This window comes from Echinops telfairi, unplaced genomic scaffold (genome assembly GCF_000313985.2).
Source record: "Echinops telfairi isolate 266 unplaced genomic scaffold, ASM31398v2 ScPeMD7_6;HRSCAF=24_1, whole genome shotgun sequence".
In the NCBI taxonomy this organism is placed as follows: Eukaryota; Metazoa; Chordata; class Mammalia; order Afrosoricida; family Tenrecidae; genus Echinops; species Echinops telfairi.
In genome coordinates, this window is record NW_022103903.1 from 13,531,010 (window position 1) to 13,548,035 (window position 17,026).

A 17,026-nucleotide genomic window follows, 5' to 3' on the forward strand; every position below is an offset into this window, starting at 1 on the left:
AGAATCTCAAAGAAACAAAGACTTTTCTTCAGAGCCAACCAGGGAAAGAAAGCCTTTCTACTGCCTGAAACATGGATTTCCAACCTTCTAAATCATAAGTGAATAAATTTGCTTGTTAAAACTCAAAAAGAGGCAAAATTTTAGAATTGTAAATTTAAAAATCATCCTATAGATGTATAAAACAAAGGTTATTAAGTAGAAATTTTATGTGAGAAATTACATTGTTTTCTAAAAGAGATATATTTGGTTCAAAGTAGAATTGGAATGATAAAATGAGAAAACGGTAGGCATGAAATAATAAGTAACCTCTGACTTAGAAAATATTATTAAAATCACATAAGTTAGTAGTATTTTTTTCTACTAAAGACAGAGTAAAATAAACCAAGATCAAATTTCCATAAAATAAAGAACCAGTTTATAGCATTGGGATGTATTACAATAAAGTTGTAAAATCATAATTTGTGAATATTTACCTCATCTACATTAGAGATTGTTTCACAAAGGGAAAAGGAAAATATGAAATACATTCATATAAAATAAATTAACCATCTACAAAGTACACTGCTAAGATAGCAATAATAATCATATAGTAATCTATAAAATTGGTTGAAACTACACACCAAGTATAAAATTGATATTCTGATGCACAAGACAGCAAGACCACTCTGAGATTTATTTGTGTATCAGGAAACAGTCCTGACTCAGTCAAAAGTGATAATAAGGAAGTGTTTTACAAATAGAGGACAACGATCCTGTTCTCCATTTCCTGTTTCCAGTGGTGATTACCACTTTGACCACTGTGATACCACTTGAGAATTTTAGATAAATATTTCTTAACCAATATATTACTTGCAATTATATAAGGTAGCATTGCTCTTAAAGAAGGATACACTGAAGTCTTGACCCCTGGAAGCTCAGAATGTGATCTTAATTGTAAAGAAGTTTGTTGCAGATATAATTAGTTATCTTTAGATGATGCCATTAGGGTAGTTCCTACTCTTTATTGTTCCTGAAGAGGACCATGTGAAGACTGATGGAGAGTTTGGAGTTTGCTTCCACACGTCAAAGAATGCCTGGGGGGAATCAAAGGCTGGAAGTGAAAGACAAAGATTTTCTACTGAATATTTCAGTTGGCTCTGCTTACCGCCAGAATTTGGATTTATAGTCTCCATTACCATGAAAAATAAACGTCTGCAATTCAAGCCATATAGTTACAAAGTAGTACTTTGTTACTCACTCACTTGTATGAAGTTAATTCTGATTCATAGTGACCATATAAGACAGGGTAGAACTGCCCCTGTGGGTTTCTCAGACTATAACTCTATGAGAATAGAAAGCCTCATATTTCTCCCAAGAACAGCTGGTGGTTTTGACCTGGTGACCTTGTGGTTATCAGTCCAATTACTAACTACTGTACCACAGGGGCTCCTACTTTGTTACAGTAGCCCTAATAAATTAATATAATCACATATTTGTTCTGAACTTTGAATGAGCATTTTGAGTGTAAGGTTTAGAGATTTATAAATTTCTTTAACAAAAGAGAGAGAAAAATCATGTTTGAAAATTATTCACACAATCATTATTTATAGCACCATATATCTTCTAACTTATAGTCTATGGGGTGTGATTTATCTCTCAACTAAAATGTTGAGATTTCAGTGTGCACTCACTTGAACTTAAAGAACAGTATAAGAGTGCTAGTAGAAAACCCGAGTATATATTTTAAAACTCAGAGAGATTTTTCCTTGAGTAATGATGTATATTTTTGTTTCAATTTTTCCCTCAATCAGGTGATATGCAATAAATATTGCATCTGTGTGAACTGGTTGGCTTTACTCCATTTGTGCTGTTTAGATCCACAATGGGAACAAAAAAGGCAGAATCACTTTAGGGAAGAAAATAAAGTCAAATATGAGAGCTGAAACTTAAGCCTAGTAAATTTTCTGACACACATTGAGAAATAAAGTCTTAAATGTCATAAAACAGGTCAGTGTAGCTGGTGTGTTTTCTGCCAGATCGTGTCTATTGTTCATCCTCAGATTCATTTCTCCCCTTGCGTCTGCTCTGTTTATTTCCAGACTACCATATCAGGTGGTAATATGTCTCCCAATCCCCAAAACAGAACGGTGGTTGTCTTATTCTTTGGTGCTTATAAACATGACTGCTTTAAAATACTGTCTTTGATCATCTTATCAATTAATGTGTTATGATACCAGCATGAAGTCATAAGACTAGTCCCTAATCCTATTTGATCCCTTTCCTTACAGAAGAGGATAAAAGACAAAGAGATAGAGGAAAGATTCTAAGTGACACTGCATCTGTAAATCAAGGAAGATCTGAAGTTACAGAAACTAGAAGAGGTAGAAACAAATTCTTCCTCTAAAGCTCAGAAAGAAACAACATGAGAAACACCATGATCTCAGATTTCCAGCATTTAAAAACATGAACCAAGTGATGTCTCTTTTAAAGCTACTCATTTTGTGATCTATTAACAGTCCTAGAATCAGTACAGAATTTAGTACCAAGATGTAAGAAATACACAAAAAATATGGAAATGCTATTGGAATTGAATAATGGCTAGACGCTGGAGAAAGTTTGATGTATTTGATAGTAAGAAACTAGATTGAATTGAAGAGGTGGTTGGAAGATGCATTGTAAGAGGATTCTAATCAATGTTCCCAAATAATAGCAAGCTATAGGGGAAGTGTTTATTGTCATGAGTACAATATCAGTACACAAGTGATCTTTAAATGTGCTTCTGGTGAGGATTAAAGTGAAATGATGATGAGGTTATGAGTTGATAAAGGAATGGTGGTGTTTTTTTAAGAAGGTGGGAAAGAAGTTGTCTGATTATATTCAAATATTTTATGGAAGTGAAGACTTATAAAAAGGTCCCTCAGTGGTGCAAATGGTTTGCCTTCAGCTACTAATGGAAAGGTGCACAGTTTGAACCACTGTGCAACTTCGGGGAGAAAGATCTGGCAATATACTTCCACAATGACTAAAATCTCAAAAACCCCAGTGAGCTCAGGCTTACTCTGTAACACACACAGTAACAACGCCTCAGACTGACTTTGTGCAAGTAGGCAGGATAGGTAGTAAATCATTTGCAAGTGATAAACCCGGATATTTCACTGAGGACATTTTAAAAGCAATATTTGTAAGGTGTAGTCTGATTTCTCTTTGCTCTTCTAGTAAACACAAGGGGTGAAATAAATAGAAAAAGAGACGGTTATGCATAAAGTGACTAGAATTAACAATTTAGAAAATACTCAGCCTACCCATATTTTTAAAATTGAAAAAGTATGATCCAGGGGTTTGGCAAGATAACTGCTTGCTAAGGGTATGAAACATTTAATTATGTATCCAATCAACCATCTCAGTAGACAAGCTGCCAGTTTAGATTTAAGGAATGTGGGATGACTCAAAATAATTCTACAGCTAGGAAAAAGGCTGAAAGATCTAATTCACTATAACCATGTTCTATTCATCAATAAAAGGATGACTTTAAGAGCAGATCAGGAGAAAACTCAGGGAAGTCCTATTGTTAAAGAATAATCTCAATTAAATGCTATTTACCCATACAACTTAAGCTATACAAATTGTTTCCTTGTTGTTGTTGGGTGCCATCAAGTCAGTTCCAAACCACAGTGACCCTATCCATGTCCAACAGAGTGAAACACTACCCAGGCCTGCACCACCCTCACAAGAGCCCTTCTATTTGAGTCCCTTATTGTCGCCATCGTGTTAATCCATCATGTAGAGGGCCTTTCTCTTTTTCACTGCCCCTCTTCTTTACCACGTGTGATATACTTCTCCAGGGCCTGGTCTCTCCTGATAATACAGCCACAAAATGTAAGACAAAGTCTCCACACCCTTGTCTCTAAGGAGTATTCCAGCTGTATTTCCTCCAAAACAGATTTGTTATTTTCTTTTAGCTGTATGTGTTACTTTGAAGATTGTTCACCAAGACTATAGTTCAAATGCATTGATTTTTCTTAGGTCTTCATTATACAATGTCCAACTCTCACATGCTGTGGAGTCTAGCTTGTCAATCAGGTCACAGCCAATGAGGCCTCTGTCTGAACATGGCCTTCTCCTGAGGGTTCTGGGAACTCTTGTCTTCCTCCATGGAGGCGGGACACACAGACTCTGCTACACATTCCTGATGACAAGCCAGATGGAGCTACACTGATAATGCTAGAGCCCTGGAGCTTGAGAAGCCATATGGAGACCCCTGCCAGCACTGAGATGCTTACACTGCCATTGGATCCACAAGAGTTTCCACCGACTGGCCTGTGATCTTCCTGCATTCAGTGTCATTACATGTGCTGTGTGAGTCTGAAGAGGAATTTACAGACTGGTATCGGGCATCTGGGCTAATATCAGACTATGGACGTGATCACGGGGCTGGGATGTTTTTTAAATATACAATTACTCTTTATATAAAGCTCTTTCTTATACACATGAGTGTCTATGAATTTGTTTCTTTTGTCAACCCAGACTAACACATTATGGTCCCAGGAGTGGGGTACTAGAGAAACAAATCATAAAGATGGAAAATGAATGCTTGTTTGACATTTGCCTCATTGTAATTGTTCGTCTTTGGCTAGCCAGAGGTCAGATATGACATGCCATTTCCTGGATTATTTTCTGGAAAGAATATGGGAAATGAGCATTTTGATTATTTTGTTTGGTTGCTGTCTTTGGTTATTCCTGTGTGAAATGGTAAAAATGGCTGTGATTACTGTATATTTTGGGCTCAGGAGTTTAAATTGCCCCTTGAATTTCTCAGAGAACATGCTACTTAGTGAAAATGGCTGACCAAAGGTCAAAATGGCTGACAGAAAGCCCTGGATTGGTGCCAAAGGCCATATTTTATATCATGGGATAATTTAGATAAGGATTAAGATAAGAGAGATAAGGATAGAATTTAATTGTTTTAAGATTGAGTTTAGGGTGTGGCTGTACTGGGTTCATACTATTTTCTTCAGACTATTGTTGATATATAATGATTAATCAGACCTGATTTTTGGGAAGTATGATAACAGAGAGTTTGTAAGTCCACTTGCCGTTAGCCATTAAAATTGGATCCTTAAATGGGTTTAGGACAAGCTTACCAAGACGTCTCTGAAAAGTTAAGTCTCACCCAGTGTCTTGATTGCTCAGAACATTCAAAGTTGAAGAGACTTTTTTAAGGGGTTGTTGAGAGATTAAAGGGGGAACAAAGGAACACTTTTGATTTTTGAAGTTGGTACTAGTGGTTTTGGTCTGAAGCTAAAAAAAAAATTGGAGTCATGAAGAAACTCTCCTCTCTTGGGCTGAATGTTAAAGGGAGCCTGTGGGCAGGCTGAAATGCTTGATATGTGACCACCTGGATCCACTTGTTGAATGGAATTGGGAGAAATGCAGCAATAAAGAGATGGGTTGAGTCAAGCCGCTCAGACCCGTAGAACTGGTTCACAGGGACTAGAGGAGAAGATGAGAGTGGGTTAACTGGGCTGACGTTTATGACCCTAGCACAAGTCAACTAGGGTTATTGAGAATTTGTGAAGGGAATCATGGTTTAAAGGTTAGGTGACCATTGGGCACCCTTGTGAGGCTAAGTGAGGTGGCCCACATTAAGTTGAGCAGAACCCCAACAGATGAATAGAAGATTTTTGAGCCTGTGAATTGGTGCATATTGCTGCAGATTTTTTTTGGATGGCCCGTCCTGATTTGACTTTGCTTATGCATGCAGACTTCACAGGTTTTCAATGGGAATCAAGTTTCTTCACATCAAAGAATATGGTTGTCTCCTCAGAGCACTGGGTTGATGTAAGTGGGCAATATAGAAATTGTATACCCCAAATGGGGAAGATAAAGTCATGAAATGGTTTGCTTACAAACTTTCATAGCTGGGGGAATATATTAATAGGTGTGTGGTATAGGTGTTCACTGAACTGTAATTGCTAAACATAGATTATTGTTTTGTTATATTTTTGTTGTATTTGTTACATTTGTACTATTCTTTTATTAAGAATATTATGCATAAATGAGGATGGCACATATTTAATTGTATGTTTTTTAGTTCTATCCTCTTGGGTACAGATATTATTTTATGATTATTTTGTTAAAAATTATGTGTGGCTAAAGAGTTGTGTAAGTGTCAAGTTGATAAGGGGTGGTCTGTAGCAGTTATGTGATCTGTCAACTAGTGAAGGGGTAGAGTCCCATCTGTCAATCAGGTCATAGCCAATGATTCCTCTATGTGGGTATGACCTTTCTCCGGTGGATTATAGGACTCCTAGATTCTGAAAATTCCTCCCTGGAGGCAGGACAAACAGACTCTCTGCTACACATTCCTGATGACAAGCCAGTTGGAGATACACTGATGGAGCTATAGGAGCCACATGTATACCCCTGCCATGTTAAAATGCTTCTATTGCCATGAGATCTATAAGACTTTCCACTGACTGGCCAGTGATTTTCCTGCATTTGGTGTCATTGTATGTGTTGTAGGAGTCTGAAGAGGAATTTATAGACTGGTATCAGACATAAGAGCTAATATTGGACTTATGGACTTGATCTCAACTGGGCTGTGATGTTTTCTTAATATATAATTAATCTTTATATAAAGCTCTTTCTTATACACATTAGTGTCTATGAATTTCTCTAGTCAACCTAGACTGAAACACATGCATATGTGTGAGGCAATTGAAAACACCATGACTTGAACCAGGCACAGCTTAGTCCTAAGAGGAGCTTGGCTTTTCAACAATTTAAAGAGAACATGTGGGGCAGATTTACCTAGTTCCATGCCTCATTTGATCTCTCAACTGCTGCTTCTATGAACCTTGGTTTTGAGTCCAAGCTAGACAAAATCTATGACAACTTCAATGTTTTCTGTATTTGCCACGATGTTACCAACTGATCCAGTTGGGATGGTTTGGTCTCCTTTACACTGAGTTGTAATCCAAGCAGGGCACTTTATATGAATATATATATATACACACACACACACATTTTTACAGCAAGAAAGAATATAATGTCTAATTAGTCCACACAGCAGTAGAGAGCTTACTTCAACTCACTTTTTTTGTAAAAGTTAATATACTCAAAGTTATTGAACTTGTGAGGCTGCCAGTCTAAAGTGATGGAAGCAAACAGCGGAGTCTTCTGTCAGGCAAGGCATGCGGAGTCTGTCCGCCTTCTAGAAACAAACAGCATAAGTGGGTCAGCAACAGTCAGTAGCACGGCAACTTGTCAAAGCAGGCTGAGTAATTCCTGACAACACATCCATCAGTTTCAAGCTCATGTGATGTATGTGCTAGCAGCATGGGGAATCATATCTTAAAGGAGCCTCAAGCTCTAGCTACATGATCCATGGGTTGTCTTGGCCCACAGGTAGTGCTGCACATGGTTGAGGTAAAGAACTCGCCCAAGCAGCAGCATGTTGGTCAGATCACCAGCATGACAAGAGAGAAGGGGGTCAGGCCTTGAGAAGCCATTTATCTTGTTTTCCTCCAATCAAACTGTGACCTGATTTATCTCCACCTACATGTTTCTTTTAGCTGAGCTGGCACAATAAGTCTAACTATCATAGAAGGTTACAATCCTTGACTTTCAACAACAAGTGCTTCAAGTCTTCCTCACTTTCAGCAAACAAAGTTGTGTCATCTGCATATCACAGATTGTTAATAAGCCATCCTACAACCCTGATGCCACATTCTTCTTCATATAGTCCAGCTTCTATGATGATTTGCTCAGGCTAAAAATTGAACAAGTATGGTGAGAAGATGCAAGTTTGTTGTACGCCTTTCCTGACTTTATACCAAGGATTATTCCTTTGTTCTGTTTACACAACTGCCTCTTGATCCATGTACAAATTTTGCATGGCCATAATGAAGTGTTCTGGAATTATAGGCTTAATTGATTGCAACTCAATGCAAAGAAGAAAACAAAAATCTCCACAACTGGACCAATAAATAACATCAGGGTAAATGAATAAAAGTTTGAATTTATTAAAGATTTTGTCTTGCTTGGATTCAAAATCAATGCTCATGGAAGCAGCCATCAAGAGAGCAAATGATACATTGTATGTATAATTATGCTGCAGAAGACATATTTAAAGTGTTGAAAAGCCAAGTTACTTGGAGTCAAAGGGCACTTACCCTACAGCATGATATTTTCAATGGCCCCACATGCAAAAAGACCTAAAGGAAGAATTCACTCAGCATATTTGAACTGAAAGAACTCAAGAAAAATTTCAAACCTCAATTCAAAATCTTGAAAGTTTCTATAGTCAAAATATTGAATGATGTAGGAAGCATTAAGAGAAGATGGAAGAATACAGAGTCAGTGTACCAGAAAGTATCAGAGGTGCATAAGGAAGAAGCTCAAATTGAACTGAATGCATTAGCCAAAAATCAGGCTCCAGAAATGGATGAAATGCCCACTGCAATATTTAAGCAAGCTGAAGAAGCATTGGCAGTACTTACTGACCTATGTCAGGAAATTTGGAAGACAGCTACTTGGACAACTGACTGGAAGAGATCCATATTTGTGCCCATTCCAAAGAAAGGTGACTCAACAGAATAATCAAACTATAGAAGGATATCATTGATATCGCACACAAGTAATTTTTTTCTTAACATCATCCAATGCCGGGTTTAAAATCAGGAAAGATGTGTATCAGTTTTGTATCTTCTCATCATACTTGTTTAATCTGTATGCTGAGCAAATCATTAGAGAAACTAAATAAGATGAAGAAGAATGTGGCATCAGGATTGGAGGAAGGCTTATTAACAACCTGCAATATGCAGATGACACAACCTTTCCTGCTAAAACTGAGGAGGACTTGAAGCACTTGCTGATGAAGATCAAAGACTGTAGCCTTCAGTATCAATTACAACTGAATTTAAGGAAGACCACATACAACTGGACAAATTGGAAACATAATAAATGGAGAAAAGGTTTGTCAATGATTTTGTCTTATTTGGATCCGTAATCAATGCTCACAGAAGCAGTAGTCATCAGATCAAAAGCAGCATTGAATTAGGTAAATCTGCTTCACAAGACCTCTTTAAAGTATTGAAGAGCAAGGATGACACTTTGACCTGACCCATGTGTCTAACCCAAGCCACGGCATTCTCCATTGCATGATATGCATGGGAAAGTTGGACATCAAATAAGAAAGATCGTAGAAGAATCAATGTGTTGCAGTAGTCAGGCAGAACCCACAAATATTAATAATTATAGGGGTTTATTAGCCAAGTTAATTGGTTATCAGAAATAAAGATCAGCAATAGTGAGGATACAGTCATTGGTCTGTAGCAACACATCTCCTTAGTCTCTCCATCAGAAGGTCCCATGGCTTTTGTCTCCATGGTTTAGAAGATAGCTCAACTGTTGCTCTATCTTACAATTCCACAGGCTAGACTCATGCGAGGAACAGCTAACCTCATAGTCTTCTCTGAGTCTCAAGGCCAGAGATTCTAGTACATCCGATCTCAGCAGCTACTACAGTGAAGACAGACATCTTCATCATGTTCTTCCAAATGGTCCTGTGATATATTTCTGTGTCCCAGATGACTCTGGGAAATGGATTTGATGGAGGTGTGTTTTTTATTTTAGTAGATCATATACCCAAGGAAAATGAAGAATTTTGTCTTAAATCACACCCTCTAGTAAAGTATAAAGATGCTCCCAAGGAAACAAAGGGAATGGCTGGGTTCACATCCTCTACTAAGGTCAAGACTTAGTCCCCCCTTCTATCAGAAAAGTCCTGTCCTTCCAGATTGAAATCATAGCCATGAACATATAGTGCAGAATTACAATGCATCACATGAGATTATTGCTAGATGAACCATATTAATTGACTATATCTATAGGGTCACTCTAAGTTGGAATCAACTCAATGACAGTGAATTTAGTTTTTGAGATTATATTTTACACCTCATGCCAGCAGGGTGCCTTTTTCAGGTATAGAACTGGCTAAAAAGAAAGAAAGAAAAAGACTCAGAGCATGCACATATCATTGTTTGGTTATGTGTATAACTTTGATGACAAGGGACAAAAGAATATCATTTATCTAAATTGGTGAATACAAGTTTAAATAAATAAAATGTATCTACATATAAGGATTAAGATTAGAAAGGAGGGGGACTGGGGAAAAAATGGTGACACAATATGATTCACCAATCCGGAGCTCCTGCTGCCAGGCCAGAAAATTGGGAGGTAAGGTGAAGGAAATGGGGAGGTGGAGCCCTGAAATTAGAACTAGGGTACGAGGATCTCTCCTGAACCCCTTTTATTTGTGTGTGTGATTTCCACTCACAAAGCAAACCAAGAACACTTTAAAGCACTCTAGCTTTGGCGAGCCTGCGGGCACCAGCTGCACCCTTGCTGGGAGCAGTGATTTCTCCAAGCAGATGCGCTAAAGGGGACAGAATCTCAGACACGAGGAGAACCCCACGCTGGAGTTCTCCATGCTGTTGGCTTCCTTGAGCTCACAGCCCGGGGAGTGGTGGTGGCAGCCAAAATTTAGGGCAAAAGAAAAGCAGATTTTTACCTCTGGTAGATCGTGGTGTGGGAGAAAATAGGCACATAGTCAGAGCCCAGGGAGCGAATTTAATTCCAATTGGCCGAGAAGGAAACAACCCCCCTGTTAAATGGGATCTCCTCCTCTGGGAGTCAGCCTGACAACCCCCAAATCAGAGTACATCACAAGCATAATTTTTTAAAAGGGTGAAATATATATTATTGGTATAACACTCAACCCCGAGTCTGGTTGCTCAGCTCTAAAGAGCACATAGGAGGGAGACCCTTAACATAAATCAGCATAAGAAGAAACCTAGCTAAGGAATTCCAGAACTCAGCTACAGGGCCTGGTGGCTTTTTGAATAACAAAGACCTGCTGTAGGAAGTGTCAGCTTCAAACAGCACTGAGCTGCAGCCTAGAGACTGTGGGAGACAATTTAATTTGATTTTATTCTAGATGGACAGGGGCATAAAAAAATAAAATCCTCTGATCTAGTAGGCACCAGCAGTCTAGATAGGACAATAAGCCCAGCTTCCCTTTCAGTGATTCAACACATAACTGGGGAGGCCTTGCCTGTCCGGGGGCCCTAGAAGGGGCTGTGGGAACAACACATCCCCCACCCCTGCTGCAGTGCTACATACAGCACAAGGCAGGTATACCAGTGAAGTCCAGCACTCAACTGACGCCTGGCCATAGATGCAATCTTGCCTTTGAAGTAATTCCACACAGCATCTATGGAAACCTACATCAAATGGGTACACCACCCCGCTACCTGGAGAAAGTGTTGGAACTCCTCCAGCCTCACAGACAGGTGATCAAGTCTCAGTTTTCTCCTTACCTACTACTCTATCTCTTCTCTCTTTATTCACTAGCCCTTCTATCTTTCCCACCACAGTCAGTCATGACGAGCTTAGGTTTGTTTTGTTTTGTTTTTTTCTCTCTTTCTTCTTTTTCCCTCTTTCTCCTCTTCTCTCCCACTCTCTCCTATCATACACACTACTGGCTTCCAGGTCACTACCCTCAGCTTAGAGCAAATCAACCCAAATAGTAGGAGGGACTCCAGCATGCCCTCCAAGGGAGTGCTGTATAACACACAAGGCAGCTAGGACAAACATCTACATAACGCTGTGCTGCTGAGGAAACCTCAGTTGAATCTCTAAGGTGATCTCGTCAACTAGAGGAATTCTGCCAAAGATCACTGGGTCCCTGCATGAAAAGAGCACACCAACCTGCCATTTGGGGGGCAGGGTCTAAACCCCTCTGGCCCCAGATCCAAGAAATCAGGGATCAGCTATCTGTTTATTCTTTGTTTCCTCCTTCTCTCTCTCCTGCCTCTTTACCTTCACAGTCAATCTTAGTGAACACAGTTGGGTTTCCCCCACCTTCTTTCTCTTTCTTCTCTTTTCCTTTCTTTCCTCTTCCTGCCTTTGCTCTCTTTGCTTCTCTCTGCTTGTATGATTCTCTCTTCTCCCTCTCATTCCTTTCACATGCCACTGCTGGTTCCCAGAGCCCTACATTCTGTCTAGGACAACCCTACCCTCCCAATGGGCAGCCTGACCCCTAAGGCAGTGCTTCACACAGTATGAGTCTGTGCTATGCACAGCACAGCACAGGGTTACCTATTTCTTTATCTATTTTTTAAATTTTCTCTCCTTCTCCTTCTTTTTATCTTCATTTTTTCTTTCTTTCTGTTCTTCTTTCACGTTTTCTTATCTCCTCTTCTTCCAGCTCTTCTCTCTTTCCTAACACAGCCTCAGGAGATTCAGTTCTCCTTTTTAGTTTATTTATTTATTTTTTACTGTTTTAACTTTTGTTTCCTCTGTGCATTTAGTTGTGTGTGTTTGAGAGGGTGTCAGTTTGTTTGGCGTTATTGCTCCAGTATGTCTTCCTCTTTCTCTTTTTCCTCTCCTTTCACTGTCTTTCCTGTCACAAGCCACTAGCGGCCTCCAGGCCACTCCCTCTGCCTAGGACAACTCTGAAAACCCAACTGGGGGAGCTCCCACCCGCATTTATTGGCTTGGCAAGCATCTGGGGAATTAATGCCGACCCTCTTCCACACACCAAGCATCAGGGGATTCTCCCCTACAAAAAGTGGGGGAATCCCCAGGCTAATCACCGAGGCCCTACAAGTGACAATGGGAAACACCAGACCACCACTGGTGGGGCTCCAAGTTACAGAGGGACTATCCATCCAACCTCCAAGGTGATCTCTCTGTCTGCGTCTATTCCCCTGCCAGCTACAGTGCTCTACACCAAGGAGGGTATACCCAAACACCCTCCTCAGCACTCTAGTTTCAGAATAAAACACCACAGGCCAGCCTAGGTGCTCCAAGATACTTGAAGCTTACTTAGAGATTGGCCAGGGAAGCAACACCCACGTGGGCCCACAACAACCTGACCAGTTTCACATGAGAGAAATATCCAACACACATTCCAAGTAACGAAATACTGGATGGCCAGGACAAGAGTGAAACCACAGGACGATATAGCGATAGCCTGCCCTCTCAGTACAGCTACCAGCAGGTAGTTCATAGAAGGACTCATGCAAATCCCCCAAGACATAGCCCAGGGCTCTTCGACTCAGGAATATGGCTCAGACTCCTCTAAATCAACACATAAACAGCAACGAGTTCTAACAGCTTCAATGAAAAAGCAGGAAAAACAAAAGACAGTGTTGGAAGAAGTCATGAACCTAACGATGGGCATAGAAGAAGCAGATATTGACCTGCCACAAAAAGAAATTTTCAAAATGCTGCTTCAAGTCATAAAGGACACGAGGGAAGCAATGCAGAAAAAAGACAAGACGATAGAGGAGTAAGAGGCAATGCACCAAAGGGAAATACAAGAGTTAAGGGATGAAATAAACAAATCCAGTGACAAATTGACAGATATTGCCAATAGGCTTGAGGAGGCAGAGAATTGCACCAGTGACCTAGAGGATAACCAAGCAGACCTCAGCAAACGGGAAAAGCAGTCAAATAAGACAATCAAATTAGCTGAAGAAAACTTGAGAGCCATGTCTGATGCTATGAAAAGAAACAATATTAGAATAATTGGACTACCAGAACGAGATACAACAAAGAAGTCAACAGTGACAATAGCAAGGGAATTCTTAGAGGAAAACTTCCCCAGGTTAATAAACAGAAATCAAGCAACCATTCAAGAGGCTGAAAGAACAACAGCCAGATTGAATCCCAAGAAGAAGTCACCAATACACATAATTGTCAAATTATCCATCTATGAGGAAAAGGAGAAGATCATAAAAGCAGCTAGGGATAAGCAAACAGTCATGTATAAAGGTACCCCAAAAAGAGTATGTTCAGACCTATCAGCGGAAACGATGAAGAAGAGGAGGGAATGGAGTAATATATTCCAAAAATTGAAAGAAAACAACGCAAATCCAGGAATACTTTACCCAGCCAAATTATCTATTAAGATAGAGGAGAAGTAAGAGTTTTCCCAGACAAGGACAACCTCAAAGAATACATAAAAAGAAACCCAGCCCTACCAAAGACCCTTGCCGATCCAGTATGGACAGAAGATCAACACTCTCCAAGGGCAAATAAGAGACCATCACACAGAACAGCTCCACCGATAGGGTGACAAAAAGGAAACAGCCCCCAGTATAGCAAGAGCTCAATCGTGGAAATAAGGCACACATAAACCACACACACAACACAAATGGATAAGGTAGGTAGATACGAAAATATCCAACACAAAAGGTACAAGATGACATCACAGAATCCACAAGTCGATATAATAACACTGAATATCAATGGCCTGAACTCAGGCATTAAAGGGCAGAGGCTAACAGACTGGCTCAGGAAACAACCCAAAGATCTGCTGCCTTCAGGAGACTTATCTCAAGCTTGTAGACAAAAACAGGTTGAGAATTAAACGCTGGAGAAAAATATACCAAGCAAATGATAATGCAAAGAAAGCAGGGGTAGCGATCTTAATATCTGACCAAATTGAACTCAAGATACAGGCCATACCAAGAGACAAGGAGGGGCACTATATAATGCTCAGGGGAACAATAGATCAAGAACCAGTGAGCATAATAAACATACATGCACCTAGCAAGAGACCTGCGAAATTTGTAACTCAAACACTCCAAAAGATGAAAAAAGAGATCACAGGCTCAACAATTATAGCTGGTGACGTTAATACACCACTCTCTGAAAAAGACAGATCATTGGGAAAGAAATTCAACAAGGAGGCTACAGATCTAAATAGCACAATTGGATGACTTGACTCGATAGATATTTCCAGAGCTTTAACGCACATGCAAAATAAAATTCAAATTCTTTTCAAGCCCACATGGCACATGCTCAAAAATAGACCACATGCTGGGACACAAGTCGAAGTTGAGTAAATTCAAGTTCATAGAGGTTATACAGACATCTCTCCGATCACTGCGCCATAAAGCTGGAAATTAAAAGGAGGACAGTCAAGAAAACAAGGGCCAACAATTGGAGGATAAACAATTTCCTGTTGCAAAGGGAGTGGGTATTGACCCAGATCAGAGATGAAATCAGGAAGTTTCTAGAAACCAATGAGAATGAAAATACGACATACCAAAACCTGTGGGATACAGCAAAGGCATTTATCAGAGGAAGGCTGATAGCAATAAATGCACACACTAAAAAAGAAGAGAGACTTGTGGATGATATGCTGACACAAAACTTATACCAATTAGAGCAGAGTCAACAGAACAACCCTACTAATAGCAAGAGGATAGATATAATAAAAATCAGAGTCAAGATACAGGAGAGGGAAAACAAGAAAACTATGGAAAAAACTAACGCCGCTAAAAGTTGATTTTTTGAAATAATTAACAAAATTGATAGACCTCTGGCAAACCTAACCAAAGAAAGGAAGGAGCAAACGATATTTGCAAGGATGAGGGATGAAACAGGTGACATTGCGACAGACCCTAATGAAATCAAATGGATAACTACACAGTACTATGAGGGTCTTTAACGAATGCAACAATTTGGAAGACATGGACAAATATTTGGAAACACAATCCCTCCCTATACTATCCCAGATGAATGTAAAGAACCTCAACAGGCCCATAGCAATGGAAAAAATAGACGAGCTAATCAAGGGATTACCAACAAATAAATCCACCGGGCCACATGGCTTCACAGGAGAATTGGAAAAGCAGATTACCAACTTCATATGGAGGGGGAAGAAGTCAAGAATTAGCAGAAACTCCTCAAGAGGAGGGACAAAGTGGGAGGGCTTGCTCTACTTGACTTTAGCACGTAATATACAGCCACAGTAGTTAAAACAGTGTGGTACTGGCATAATGACAGATATTCAGAACAATGGAAAAGAGCTGAAGAACCAGAAAAAAAACATCAGTATACAGGCAGCTGATCTTTGATAAGGGCCCAAAAAATATTAAATGGGAAGCAGATGCCATCTTCAATAAATGGTGCTGGAAAAAAATGGATATCTACCTGCAGAAAAATGAAGCAAGACCCTTACATGCACAAGAATAAACTCAAGGTGGGTCACAGACCTTGAGATAAAACCCCAAACAATTAGGGCCATTAATGAGGGAATTGGGACAAACCTTAGTACCTTGGCACAGGTTGTACATAGGATATCAGAAATAGGGAAGGATACAAATACAGAGGAGTCACAAATAGACAAGTGGGATATACTGAAGATAAAACACCTGTGTACATCGAAAGAGTTCAACAAGAGAGTAATAAGAGAGTCCACCGACTGGGAAAACATCTTTAGCAATGACACATCAGAGAAAGGCCTTATTACTAAAATCTGCAATACTTTGCACGCTTACAATAAGAGAAAAACTAATTGCCCACTGAGGAGGTGGGCAATGGACCTGAACAGAAGTTTCACAGAGTCTGAAATCCAAATAGCCAACACACATATGAGAAAATGTTCCCGATCTTTAGCCATAAGAGAAATGCAAATCAAAACAACTATGATATACCACCAACACCCTCAAAGATAGCCCAATTAAAAAAAAACAGAAAGCAACAAGTGTTGGAGGAGCTGTGGTGAGACATGAACTCTCATCCACAGCTGATGAACATGTAGGTATGTACATCCACTATGGAAATTGATATGGCGCTTTCTCATACCAATGGAAACTGAGTTACCATATGACCCAGCAATCCCCCTACTGGGCATATACCCAGAAGAGGCAAGAAACAAACCACAGCCAGACATCTGTGCTCCAATGTTCATTGCGATACAGTTCAACCCAAATTTCCATCAACAGACGAATGGATTTAAAAACTGTGTTACATACATAAAATGGAGTACTATGCATCACTAAAAAGCAATGATGAACGCATGAAGCATACTGCCTCATGGGAAGAACTGGAGGAAATTATTCTAAGTGAAGTGAGCCAATCACAAAAGGACAAGTATAACCTAACTCTGCTGAGGTAAGTGTATATGTGTATATATATATATGTGTGTGTGTGTGTATGTATATATATATATATATATATATATATA